This window comes from Dendrobates tinctorius, unplaced genomic scaffold (assembly GCF_039654945.1).
Source record: "Dendrobates tinctorius isolate UK_male_01 unplaced genomic scaffold, ASM3965494v1 ptg000012l, whole genome shotgun sequence".
In the NCBI taxonomy this organism is placed as follows: domain Eukaryota; kingdom Metazoa; phylum Chordata; class Amphibia; order Anura; family Dendrobatidae; genus Dendrobates; species Dendrobates tinctorius.
In genome coordinates, this window is record NW_027361680.1 from 3,689,460 (window position 1) to 3,703,917 (window position 14,458).

At 46.9% G+C, this 14,458-nt stretch overlaps 1 protein-coding gene across 1 annotated transcript in view; it reads left to right on the forward strand.

The window, feature by feature from the left end:
• The window catches only part of LOC141066014 (P-selectin-like), a 927,434-nt gene that overhangs the window by 403,018 nt on the left and 509,958 nt on the right, over window positions 1-14,458 (forward strand). The window lies entirely within an intron of this gene.

Genomic DNA, 14,458 nt, shown 5'->3' on the forward strand with positions numbered 1-14,458 from the left:
ATGGCACGCTCCCTGCTGGCGTGTTGTAAATGTTGCTTTCACAGAAGGACAGTGACATTTAACAGGATAAACAGGTTAACAGATGCAGGTAGAGCCCCCTAAGGGCTGTCAGTAGCAGAGGATAGCTGAATATCACAGCCATCATCTGCTGACAAAGATATGCTGTCACGACCCAGCTGTCAGGTGACCCGGGACCTACCACTAGGGGGCACTCGTAGCTCACTCTATTCCACATGTTACTTCTGAAGGTGAAAATGCTGGGGCCGCTTCCCTTGCCTTATCTCCTGAATCAGCCCTCTGTCTGTTCTCTTCCCCCATGCAGAGAAAAGGGGCGCTACTGGGCAGCGCAGTACACCAACATTATGAACAAGGCAACACAAACAAGGGCAAACTGAAAACACTAAGCATACAAATATTCACTCACATATAACAGAGGAATGCACTGGGCAGTGGAGGATGGGGGAATAACCAAAGTAAGAAGAGGGAAGGGAATTATCACACTTACAAACCACACAACAGTCACATATAACGCCTCCCAAACTCCTTCTCATGTACTGTAAATACCTCTTCATCAAGCGATGCAGCAAAAGCTATCTCTGACATGGGTTTGAATCAGGACCCATATTATGAAGGGGATGGGAGTGGCTAGCCAAGCTCAGCTGAGATCTCATACTCCCAGTTTCCAACATGGACAATTAACCCCTGTTTTGCCAAAATAAATGAACCCCATTTAAAAAGAAGTGCTTCTTTTCAGTGCAGGAGTAGGAGCAATCAGATTCTGCGGTCTTCTGACTCCTCTCTGTTACGGTAACCCCGTGACACTACCCACTCTTCTATGAGTGACCTACAAAACATCAAGATCGGGTTTATCAGGGTGTGCCTTGTGAAAAGACCAGATCAGTCTGGCCACATGAACATCAGATGCTGGTACCCACATCCTCTTCTCTGGACCATACCCCCTCCAATGTACCAGATATTGAAGCAACCGACGTACGAAACAAGAATCCATGATTTTCGCTATTTGAAACAACAAGTTTACATCGACAATGACAGGATATTGTGGTAGTGATGATGGTTTTGAAGATGTATTTTTTGAGGAGAGATCGATATATTATGGATCCTAAAGGTGGGTGACAAAACAAGGCAGAATGCTACGGGATTGATTATAGTTACGATCTTAAAAGGACCTATAAACCTGGGAACCAGTTTTCAAGATGGAACCTTCACCTTAATGTTCCTAGAGGACAACCACACCAAGTCACCAAAACACAGGTCCGGTCTCACACTTATATTTGGATCCAATCTTAATAAAATTATTAGTAACCACTTGCCATATGGATTTAATAGATCATGAAAACCGTTTCTCTTTCGGTAATCCAGAAGGACGATTTTTATTAAATGAGCTGAAATGAGGATGAACTCATATGCCCTGAAAAATGGGGACTTACCAGTAAATTCATGATGACAATTATTTACAGCCAATTTGGCTAACTGTAATACTGTAAGTAACCTAATCCTCCTGATTCTCAGACACAAAACACTTAAGATAAGTCTCCAAATTCTGGTTAACTCATTCAGTTAACCCATTAGACTGTGGGTGAAATGCAGAAGAAAAGGATAGATGGATCCCCAGACAAAATGCCCTCCAAAACTTGAAAACAAACTGTACCCCGCAGGTCAGAAACAATATCAGTCAGCATTCCATGGAATTTTACAATTTCCCTGACGAAAATTTGCACCAAGGACTTGGCGTTCGGTAAAGCTGATAATGCAATAAAATGAGACATCTTACTGAATCTACCATCACCAGAATTACAGTATTCCCCGCCGAGTCAGGTAGATCCATGATAAAATTGACCCACAAGTAGTGAGTCCAAGGTCTACTTGGAATGTCCAATGGTTGGAGGGCCCCTGACGGACAAGTATAAGAGGTCGTAGAATGCGCAAAGACACTGCAGGCAGATACTAGGGGTGGGCATTTACCCCTCGGGACGGTTAATTAGCAACAGTCAGTGCCGCCCGCCCACCCCGCAGCGTGTACTATGAAAACGACCGCCTGGCTGCGGCCCGCGATAGTGGAGAGTGTCATGGTTAGGACTTGGTTAATGTCCTGTTCTCACAGGGTTTACTTTTGCCGGCCTCTCTTTGGATCTGGGAGGGGTATTTATACTCACTCCAGACTAGCATTCGCTGTCAGCTATACTGTTATTCTGGCTGTGTGTCTGACTGACCCCCCTGGTGTGTGTGTACTGCATTACTTGTTTGATTCCGTGTATGACCCGGCCTGTCCCCTCACTCTGAACTCTGTCTCACGTTTTAGGTACTATTGTCTTCTCTGGTTCTGACCTCCTGGCTTGGCTATTGTTACTCCGCTACCGTTTGCCCCTATTGTACTGTCTATTGCCCGTTCTGGTTTTCTGATCTATTGCTACGTCCTGACTATCCACTCTGTCTAACCCTTTGGTACTGTCCTGCTATCTCATGCATTAACCCTGGCTTGACCTGGTTTCCGCCCCTGTCTATGCCCCTTGGTAACTTGTCCCGTGGTTACTTTTCTAGGAGTTTCCCTGCAGCTCCTAGCTCTGTGGAGCTTAGGCCACGCCCCCAGCAGTCACATGCTTCAGGTCCTGATAGTTGGAAGCACGCATTGTCACCGCTGCTGCCCTGCTCCACAGGTATCTTTGAGCATGGTTTTTTGTACTCTGGACATGCGCACTGGCTCAGTGAGTGAGTGTAGTGCGGTGTTCCTGACAAGAGCGGCTGCCGGCCGGCCACCACACACACCTGACAGTGAGGCAGGCGTGACTCCCTGCAGGCTGAGACCACGTTGCCATGGCACCCAGCAGCACACTGCAATTGGATGTGCTGGCCGGGGTAAGAAAGGGTTCAGAGAGGCGTGTCATGCACAGCATGCTATGTAAGCACGCCTCTGAACCCTGTCTGAACCCTACAGAGCAGAGGGCTGGCTGAGGCTGTGAAGAGAGGCTGTCGGCCACCATTAGATTGTGCCACAGGCCCCCACAGCCACTTGTGTGTGAGAGAGAGAACTTGAAGCCTGGCCAGTCTGAGTCCCACTCCCTGCTGCATGCCCAGTGCCTGTGCCCTACTGCAGTAAGTGAAGTGTCCACCAGTTTGGGGGATAAAGGAGACTGCACATGATGGAGTGGGGCTGTACATGATGAATGGGGCTGCACATGACGTGGGGGTAATGGGGACTGCACATGTTGAAGTGGGAGTGGGGCTGCACATGAAGTGGGGGGTAAAGGGGACTGCACATGAAGTTGGGGGATTGGGTCTGCACATGATGAAGTGGGGGGAGTGGGCTGCATGTGATAAAGTGGGGGAGTGGGGCTGCACATGATGAAGTGGGGGGAGTGGGGCTGCACATGATGAAATGGGGGGAATGGGGCTGTACATGATGAAGTGGAGGAGTGGGGCTGCACATGATGAAGTGGGGCTGCACATGTATTGGGGGCAAGGGTGACTGCACATGATGAAGTGGGGGAATGGGGCTACACATGATGAAGTGGTGGAGTTGGGCTGTACATGATGGAGTGGGGCTTGACATGATGAAGTGGGGGGAGTGGGGCTGCACATGAAGTGGGGGGTAAGGGGGACTTCACATGATGAAGTAGGGGGACTAAGGGCGATTGCCCATGATGATTTGCGGGAGTGGAGCTGCACATGATGAATTGTGGGGTAAAGGGGACTGCACATGATAAATTGGGGTAAGGGGAACTGCACATGAAGTGGGGGCAAGGAGGACTGCACATGATGATGTGGGCATTAGGGGGACTGCACATGATGATGTGGGTGTAAGGGAGACTGCACATGATGATGTGGGGGTAAGGGGGACTGCATATGATGAAATGGAAAGGGGATAGAGGAATGCAAATAATGAAGGGACACTGCAGATGAAGTGAGGGGGTGATAAGGGACTGCAATGGATGAAGTGGGGGGACTGCAAATGATGAATTCAGTGTGAGTGACGGGGCACAGCAATTTAATTGAAGGTGGGGGTGGGGAGTGCAAATGTTGAATTGAAGGTGGGGGTGGGGAGAGTAAATGATGATCTAGGAGGAGAACAAATAATGAATTTTGAGGGTGGGGGAGTAAATTATATATTGAATATGGGGTAGAGCAGTTGATGATAGAGAGTGGGAGAGAAAAACATGACAATGAATTGGGGCGGGAGGGGCATGTAAATATAATGAATCGGGGTTAGGTTTAGAGCGGGCAGTATATAGTGGGGGACGTTGAGGATGAAGTGACTGGTAATGAATTGGGTAGAGTTGAGCGAAACGGGTCGGTCATATTCAAAAGTCGCCGACTTTTGCTGAAGTCGGGTTTCATGAAACGAAACCCGACCATAGCGTGAGGTCGGCCACAAGGTCGGCGACCAGAGCGCCAAAGTCGCATTTCAAAAGAAGCTTCCATCGCTGTTGTGAGTTCATTTTCCCCTTCACCATTGAGGTTTGATGAACTCCCTCTTCTGGTGAAGGAAGGTAGTGAGGCTGATTATCAAGCACCTGAGCTGGATGATGATGACTGGGTGATGGGAATTGCTGACTGGATATAAGGCAGCCAACGCCCTTCTGCCTTGCTGGTGAATTCCCTGAGGTATTCTAGGAGACCAGTCTCATTCCTGCTCCTCAAAAGCTAAGTTTTCTGCTCTGCTTTTTGCATTTGTGTTTTGGTTTTGTTTTGCCTTGTTTTTCTGGATTTCTGCCATTCCCTGCTGGGGTGAGCTGAATTCCTTTTTGCTCTGTCTTCAGAAAATACCTGAGTGCTGTTATAGTCTTTTTGAAGCCTAGTGTCTTCAGGGCTTTTTTCCCTATCAGTCTGTTGGCTCTTGTTTTGATAGGATTTTGGGCGGATAGCAGACAGCAGCTTTTCTATCCTGTCCTATTTAGTTAGCTTGGGCCCCATCATTTGCTCAGCCTATCTTTCTATCTGTGTGAGTGTTTTTTCATCTTGCTTCACCATCATTATATGTTGGGGGCTGCCTATTGCTTTGGGGTCTGCTCTGGGGCAATTTAGATTTCCCTCTCTGTCTTTAGGCTATTTAGTTCTCCGGCTGTGATCGAGGGGTCTAGGGCACCATAGGAACCCCCCACGGCTACTGCTAGTTGTTGTTGATAGGTTCAGGGGTCTGCAATCCGATAGCTGCCAACTTCTCTGGTTTTCTGGACTTAGCTAGTATTTCTGTTTTTGCCTCCTACGGAGACTCATTCATAACACAGCGCCCTTTTTCAGCCAATGATGGAGGACGCACACTGTGGGCAACGCGATGACATAGGCATCGGTCACCACCATCTTTGAGAAGGGCATACAAGTGATTGGCTGGCTTTGTGTGGCGTCACAGGGGCTATAAAAGGGCGTAAACGCCGACCACCAACTTACTTATGCCGATCTTAGCAAAGGGAGAGCTGCTGCTGCTGATTCTGTAGGGAGAGAGTTAGGCAGGGAAGAAAAACCAAAAAACTGCTTCTGCTGTTAGCGATTTCCACTTACAACACAACACTTTGTGTGCAGTGACAGGGGAGGCTCTATTTTTGTGCATCAGCTCTGCTGGTTATTAGGCTGCCTTATAAGGCTCCCTGATAGCTGCATTGCTGTTTGCACACTGCTGTGCAAACTGCTTTTTTAAAAGCAAAAATACTTTTCTTCCTCTTTTCTGCACAGTTACCAAGCATTCATTTTTCCACCCTTTTGTGTGTGCACTGTGCAGCAGTCCAGCTTATTAGGCTGCCTGCGTCCATACTTGGACTGAGTGCATCATTGTCAGCGTCCTCAAATCTCTAGTGAGATCCAAAATCTCACCAATCCTATAGACACCCTCCACCTTGTCACTCACCATCCAATTTCAGCCTGTTACATTGATGTGTAATCTCTACTGGGCCAGAGACAATAGTTCTGCATCCTCAAATCTATAGTGAGATTCAAAATCTCACGAATCCTATAGACACCCTACACCTTGTCTTACACCATCCAATTTCAGTCTGTTACAGTGAGGTGTAATCTCTCCTAGGCCAGAGACAATAGTTCTGCATCCTCAAATCTATAGTGAGATTCAAAATCTCACGAATCCTATAGACACCCTCCACCTTGTCATTCACCATCCAATTTCAGCATGTAACATTGAGGTGTAATCTCTCCTGGGCCAGAGACAATAGTTCTGCGTCCTCAAATCTATAGTGAGATTCAAAATCTCAACAATCCTATAGACACCCTCCACCTTGTCATTCACCATCCAATTTCAGCCTGTTGCATTGAGGTGTAATCTCTACTGGGCCAGAGACAATAGTTCTGCGTCCTCAAATCTATAGTGAGATTCAAAATCTCACCAATACTATAGACACCCTCCACCTTGTCATTCACCATCCAATTTCAGTCTGTTACATTGAGGTGTAATCTCTACTGGGCCAGAGACAATAGCTCAGCGTCCTCAAATCTATAGTGAGATCCAAATTCTCACCAATCCTATAGACACCCTCCACCTTGTCATTCACCATACAATTTCAGCCTGTTTCATTGAGATGTAATCTCTCCTGGGCCAGAGTCAATAGTTCTGCGTCCTCAAATCTATAGTGAGATTGAAAATCTCACCAATCCTATAGACACCCTCCACCTTGTCATTCACCATCCAATTTCAGCCTGTTACATTGAGGTGTAATCTCTACTGAGCCAGAGACAATAGTTCAGTGTCCTCAAATCTATAATGAGATTCAAACTCTCACCAATCCTATAGACACCCTACACCTTGTCATACACCATCCAATTTCAGCCTGTTACATTGAGGTGTAATCTCTCCTGGGCTAGAGACAATAGTTCTGCGTCCTCAAATCTATAGCGAGATTCAAAATCTCACCAATACTATAGACACCCTCCATGTTGTCATTCACCATCCAATTTCAGCCTGTTACATTGAGGTGTAATCTCTACTGGGCCAGAGACAATAGTTCTGCGTCCTCAAATCTCTAGTGAGATTCAAATTCTCACCAATAGTAGATACACCTTCTACCTTCTTTTACAGTACTTTTTACAGTACCGTATAGCTGGTGGTATTTTGGGTACATTTTCTCAAAAATGAGCAAGTATGGTGGAAGACGCCATGGAAGTGGGCGGGGGTTGCCAGCTGGTCCCGATGGTGGTGATGGTGGTGTTGCATCTGTTGGTAGTGGCAAAAGCACAATAGCACCTAAGGCAGGAGGTGTGGAGCCTGCGTCATTGTCTGGCTCCACAAGGCCTCGAAGGCTCTCTTTTCTGGGAGTAGGTAAACCACTTTTAAAGCCGGAGCTTCAGGAACAAGTTTTGACTTACATTGCTGACACAGCCTCCAGCTCTCTCGCCTCCTCTTCTGAAGTTTCAAAAAATAAAAGCACTGAGTCATCATTGTAGGCTCCTGGTCAGGAACAACACCTTTCCTTGTGTCCTTCACCCCTACCAAAAGTGAAGGATGTGGCAGGCCACAATACCGATTACTCAATGGAGCTCTTTTCACATACCATGCCTGGGTTAGCAAGTCAAATCATGAATTCCCCAGTTCAAGATGAATCTGACATGGAATGCACTGATGCACAGCCACTGCTAGATTTTTCTGCTGGTACATTCACTCAGAGCACTACATTGTCCTCGCAGTGTCAGAATGCAGTGTCCTCGCAGTGGCAGAATCAGACCTTGATGACACTCAGGTGCCCCTTCCCGCATACTATACCACCTTACACGGTGACACAGAGGAAGGTGCACATGAAATTGAAGAGGAGGTGATGGATGACCCAGTTGTTGACCCAGATTGGCATCCATTGGGGGAAGAGGGTGCCGCTGCCAATAGCTAAGAAGAAGAGGAGGAGGAATCGCAGCAGGCAACGACATCGCAACAGCTGTTATCTGACAGGACCGTAGCAGTCCAAAAACGTGTTACAAAAACCAAAAGAGTTGCAGGACAGCTTGGCCAGATGGTCAAATTAGCACAGCGTGCAAGGTCTCAAAATGTCTTCCATAGTAGGAAGAGTGCAGTGTGGCACTTTTTTGAATAAAATCCTAATGATCAGGCAAAGGTTATCTGTAAGAAGTGCGCAAATACCTTTAGCCGAGGGAAAAATCTAAGAAATTTGAATACCAGTTGCATGCTTAAACATTTAACCACCATGCACTTGCAAGCGTGGATGGGCTACCAAACCCCACGTACCACATGTGCACCTGCTCCGAATGAAGGTAGTCAGCAACGCTACATCGTTTCTCCCACTGTAAGCCCACCGGTTAGCACACCACCACCAGCAAATGTCGAGGTGTCGTCACAAGGGCAAAGCAGTCATGGAATCACAATGTTATTGCTACAAAAGACTGAATCTAGGCCATCAGCAACACCACCAACAACATCACCATCACGAACCCTCTCTCAGTCCGCCATGGCCATCGCTAGTTCCACCATATGCAGCTCTCAAGTCCAGCTCACCCTACCAGAGACTCTCAGTAGGACAAGAAAGTACTCATCCTCTCATCCGCGTACACAGTGTTTGAACGCCTACATTGCCAAACTAATCTTGTTAGAGATGATGCCCTACCGGTTGGTTGAAAGCGAAGCTTTCCGCGAGCTCATGGCCTACGCAGTACCACGCTATGACCTACCCAGTCGGCACTTATTTTCTCAAAAAGCCATCCCAGCCCTCCACGTGCATGTGAAAGACCGCATTGTCCATGCACTCAAGCAACCAGTGAGTGGAAAGGTGCACCTCACAACAGATGCATGGTCCAGTAGGCATGGCCAGGGCCATTACGTGTCCATCACTTCGCACTGGGTTAATGTGGTGGATGCAGGGTCCACAGGGGACAGTGGTGGTGGGACAGTGCTACCTAGACCATGGTATAGGAAAGAGTTGGCTGTAGGCATTCGACCCTCCTCCTCCAGAAGCGAAAGCTCGTCCACAGAGCGCAGTTGCACGAGCACTCCATTCTCAGCTGCCAGTGTTGCACACGAGGTGTCCCACTATCGAACTGCTAGTGGTAAGCATCAGCAGGCTGTGTTGAAGATGATGTGTTTGGGTGACAACAGACACACTGCGGAAGTACTGGCCGACTACTTGTAGCGACAAACTGAGTCATGGCTGGGTAGTCTACATCTTGAGGCAGGCAAGGTAGTTAGCGATAACGGCCGGAATTTTGTGGCAGCCATAGCCCTTTCAAAAATCAGACACATACCTTGCCTGGCTCACACCTTGAACCTGGTGATGCAGTGCTTCCTCAATAATTATCCGGAGTTAACAGCCCTGCTCCATAAGGTGCGAAGACTGTGCTCGTACATCCGCCGGTCGCCCGTACACTCCAGTCGTATTCAGAAGCTGCAGCGATTGCTCCACCTTCCCAAGCACCGCCTAATTATCAACGTTGCAACAAGGTGGAACTCCACCCTGCACATGGTTCAGAGGCTGTGCGAACAGAGGCAGGCTGTAATTAATTTGTGGGAGGATACACGGGCAGGCAGTTTGCATGCAGACATGGAGTTGTCTGGTGTGCAGTGGTCGAAGCTGAAAGACCTCTGTAAAGTCCTTCAGTGTTTTGAGGAATGCACACGGCTGGTAAGCGCAGACGACGTCATCATAAGCATGAGCATGCCACTTATCCGTCTGCTCATGCAAACTTTGACGCACATTAAGGAGCAGGTGTCTGCAGCCGAGGAGGAAGAGGAAGAGGGAAGCCTTGATGACAGTCAGCCATTGTCTGCTCAGTGAAGTCTCGTGAACGAGGTGGAGGAAGAAGAGGAAGAGAAGGAGGATGATGGGGATGATTATTTTGGGGAGGAAGATGCTTCTCAGGGGGCAAGAAAAAATGTTTTTGTGGCAAGGTCAGGTACAGGGTTTGTGCGTGACTGGAGGGATCTTGATTTGCCAGAAAGTGCTCCTCCACCCAGCACTCGCAGTGCATCATTGACACCTGGAACATTGTCCCACATGTCTGATTATGCCTTGCAGATCCTAAAAAGGGACCCCCGCATTGCCAAAATGATGAACGATGACAACTACTGGTTGACCAGCATCCTGGATCCACGCTATAAAGGCAAATTCCAAAACATCAAGCCACAGGAGAACCTAGAGCTAATATTGGCTAACAAACAAGCAACTCTGGTAAACCCTTTGTTTGAGGCATTCCCAGCACACAGCGGCGGTGATGTTTTTCCAACGAGCCGTAGGGGGCAACATGGAAGAGGTGTTCGTGGTGCACACAGCCAAAGTGGCGTTGGACACAGGAGTTTCATGACCATGTTGTGGACTGATTTTTCAAGTACCGCTCACACGACTGGTAATACTGCATCGATCAAAAGTGACAGGAGACAGCAGTTGTCAACTATGGTAACAAACTACTTCTCCTCCCATATCGATGTTCTCCCTCACTGGTCATTCCCCTTTGACTATTGGGCCAGTAAACTTGACACGTGGCCTGAATTGGCACAATATGCCTTACAGGAGCTCGCTTGCTCTGCTGCTAGTGTGTTATCTGAACTAGTCTTCAGTGCTGCTGGATCAATCCTGACAGAAAAAAGGACCCGTTTGTCGACCCAAAATGTTGATGATCTAACCTTCATTAAAATGAACCATGCATGAGTTTCAAAGGATTTTGTCCAATCCTCCCCTGCTGACACGTAGGTTGCCAGAAAAATGGCTTGCTTTTGTCCTCCTCTTCTGTGGACTTCTCCAATTACTCCATTTGCAGCTGCTGAATGTCCAACATCAACATATGCCAATTTTTCCACCTCCCTAACTGGGCTGCCTCCCCCCACAGGGCCGGGGTCACCACCTGGCGCACGCACCCGTGCGAGTGCCGTTGCCCTGGACAGGTGAGTGGGCACACTCTTTGGCAACGGCACTGGCACAAGGTCCCTCATAGTAGAATCAAGTGTCTCTGACGGTGGGGGTGCACACCCGCCGTCAGACATACCGGCGTACTATGAGGGGCCCTGTGCCAGTGCCGTCGCCAACGAGTGGGCCCCCCCTGCTTGCTCAAGATCACAGCACTTGCAAAGTTGAAATACTTACCTCTCCCTACTCCACTGCCGTGACGTCTTCCGCGTTTCCTGACAGTGACATTCTGTACGCCCTCTGCCTAAACAGTCCAAGTGCAGTGAGATGGAAGATGGGGACGACGAGGAGTCCAGACTAGTACAGGGATTCCCTAGCGAGGAGACTTATTTAATTGTTTTCAATGTTGGGACAGCTATTTTTGGGGAGCACTATACTCTGGAGAATGATATATGAGGCCCACCATACACTGGAGCATTCCAAAGGTGGACATCAGACACTGGAGCAGCATTTACAGGGCCCATTATGCACTGGAGCATTAGAAATGGGGCCCATTATATATGGAGCATTATTTGGGCCCATAACACAGTGGAGCTTCATCCATGGGGACCAACATATGCTGTAGCATTATGTGGAGCTCATCATATACTGTTTCAAACATTATAAGGGGCCAATGATTCTGTATGGAGAAATATATGAGCCTTATTACTCTGTATAGCGCACTATGCGGTGGCCATAATACTGTATGGAGTAATATACTGTCCATTTTTGGAGCTATTGGAGAATTTAAAATGGATATCAGTCATGAGATGTAAGAAGTGAAGTATTTTTCATTGTACTATACCGCTATTTCTCTGCCGTATCAGAGGATCATGAATTGTGTTAAAGGAGCCCATTGACACTCTTTGGCCCTGGGCCCACGAAAATCTGAAGCCAGCCCTACCCCCCCCCCCCACAACTTTAGCCAAATAAACACAAATTTTCAATGCCTAACTATCATTATAAAGTAAATTAAGGTTGACAAGCTTAAGTAATAAGAATTGATGTTTTTGGCATTAAAATGGGCTCTGTAGGTGTGTTTCCTGTCCTCCACTCCCTGCCGGCCTTGGTTCCCCATTGACTTGCATTGGGTTTCGTGTTTCAGTCGGCCTTCTACTTTTCACGACAATCGGCCGATTTCGTTCCACCCGACTTTTGAGAAAGTCTGGTTTCATGAAACCTGACTCGACCCAAAAAAAGGCAAAGTCGCTCATCTCTAGAATTGGTGGAAAGAGTACAGGTGCTAATTAATTTATATAGTAAATGGGGAAGTGGCTATTTATGCACAGTGGTGGATTATAATTGATATTTGGAATGGTGGGTTGCATAATAACCGATTTATATATTGATTGTTTGTGCACCTCTGTATTCAGATATGTAGTGTAGAAGAGAGGGAAAAAGTGGGGAATGCGCTCTGGAAATGGTGCTTTAGGTAACCAGGTGTTATTTTATGGAGAGATGAGGCCTGGCTGGAAGAAGTGATGGCGGTCTGTGCTGGATGAAAAAGAAAAGCAAAGATGAAGGACTTCAGCTAGAGCTGTCACTGGTGAGTCAGTGTGTTACCTGTAAACTGACACTATACACTGTATACTATATACAGAGCTCCTGTATATAATGTCACTGGTGATCACTGTATTACCTGTACACTGACACTATATACAGAGCTCAAGTGTATAATGTTACCAGTGATCACTGTATTACCTGTACACTGACAGTAAATACAGAATTCCTGTACACAATGTCACTTAGTAATGTGTTTTTTTAATTAATGATCAGTATTGTAGTATTCAGTCACTATGTGGTGGTAATATGTGGTCTGGTCATGGTGTGGCGCTATTTGCTCCTTGGATGTGGTATTATTCAGTCACTATGTGGTGTGGTCATGGTGCGGCGGTATTTGTTCCTTGTGTGTGGTATTATTCGGTCACTTGTATGTGGTTTTAATGGCTACTTAAAAGAAAAATGTAAATGTATGTGACTCATTCCCTTAAAGAAAAATGCAAAAATATATATTTAATATATTTATTTTTAATAGTTTATAGTAGAGTTTGGTCCAGCCGAAAGAGTCTACCGTGTCGTGGTATCAGCTTAAAAATTATTTTGTCCAGAATAAAAGCTGCTGGTTATGAATGTGATCTGGTGTTTGATGGGAACTGTTAATATCTGATCGGTGATGATGTAGTGGGGAAGTTGAGGTTTTCCAAGAGTGGGTGGTGGGACGGTGGAGGCAGAGCTGGTGTGGAACCTGGGCGGAGTCTCAAGGCAACCCGAAAATTTTGCCAGTATGGGGCCCCAAAATTCCTAGTGGAAGCCCTGGTCTGTCCCATAAGCTGCAGACTGCAGCTTCCTGAGACTTCAGTGTGCTCACACAGGCGGCGTGATGATGACATTATTGTCTCATGCCCCTCTGCGGACCAGAAGAGAAAATGGAGGCTGCAGCACTGGGAATCAGGATGAGGTGAGTATAAACTTCATTATTTTTAATATGGAGAACTGGGGCCATTCTACTATATATCTTCGAGAACTGGGGCCTTCATACTATCTATATGGGGATAACTGGGGCCGTCATCTAATATATAAAGCTCAATGTGGGTGTGTATGTATGTATGTATGGAAATACATATAGGGAAAATTGGATCATAGAATACATATTCCTTATTTCAAGGATACGCTCAAAAATGCTATATAATGCATAAGCGGACTATCAAAGAGCCTAATACTAGTCCAATTACCAAAAATACCTTAGTCAATATAATTAAAGACAGATGTAAGTAAAAAAACAATGTCTTTATTGAAAATAATACAAGTACCAAAACACCAAGTAATAAAATGTGTGATACATACAAGAACAGGCGGGCAGCTATATAACCATACAAGCAAAGGTTAACACCATCATGATGGACCAGTCTATTGTCCCTTTACAATAAAATAATTAAAGTGCATAGTGCAATTCAATGCAAAGAGCAATAGTACTTCAATGGAACATATGTCCATGGAAGCAATGCAGAGAGGACAATGGTGGCTGTATAACCAGAGCACAAGTGTAAGCTCTGCATGAGGCGGTCCTAGTGATTATTTATATGTTAACTCTGTAGCCCCTGATTATTATCTTAGGAGTATAGGGTGTGGGTCATTGTATCTATGTAGCTTCACTAGAGAGCTGGTTTTTGACCCTTTAGGCCTCTTTCACACATCAGGTTTTCGGCGTCAGGCGCGATCCGGCGCTTTTGACTAAAACCGGATCCGGCGAAATGCAATGCCGGATCCGGTATCCCCCCCATTGACTTGCATTAGAGCCGGATCGAGCCGGATGGCCATGCGTTTCATCCGATTTTCGCCGGATCCGGCAATGTGACGCGATCCGGCATCTGGAAAAAACGGCTACTGTAACGTTTTTTGTCTCCGGCGAAAAAGCCGGACACGCCGGATCCGGCATGTCCGGCTTTTTCATACAATGAAAGCCTATGAGCGCCGCAATGCGCCGGATCCGGCGACAGCCGGATCCGGCGGCCGGATCCGGTTTCTTTGGTCTGAGCATGCTCAGTAGCTCTGCCCACAGGACATATATAAAAGCAAGACAATGGGACCCTCAGCCACACCCAACATGCCACCCAAGCCAAGAA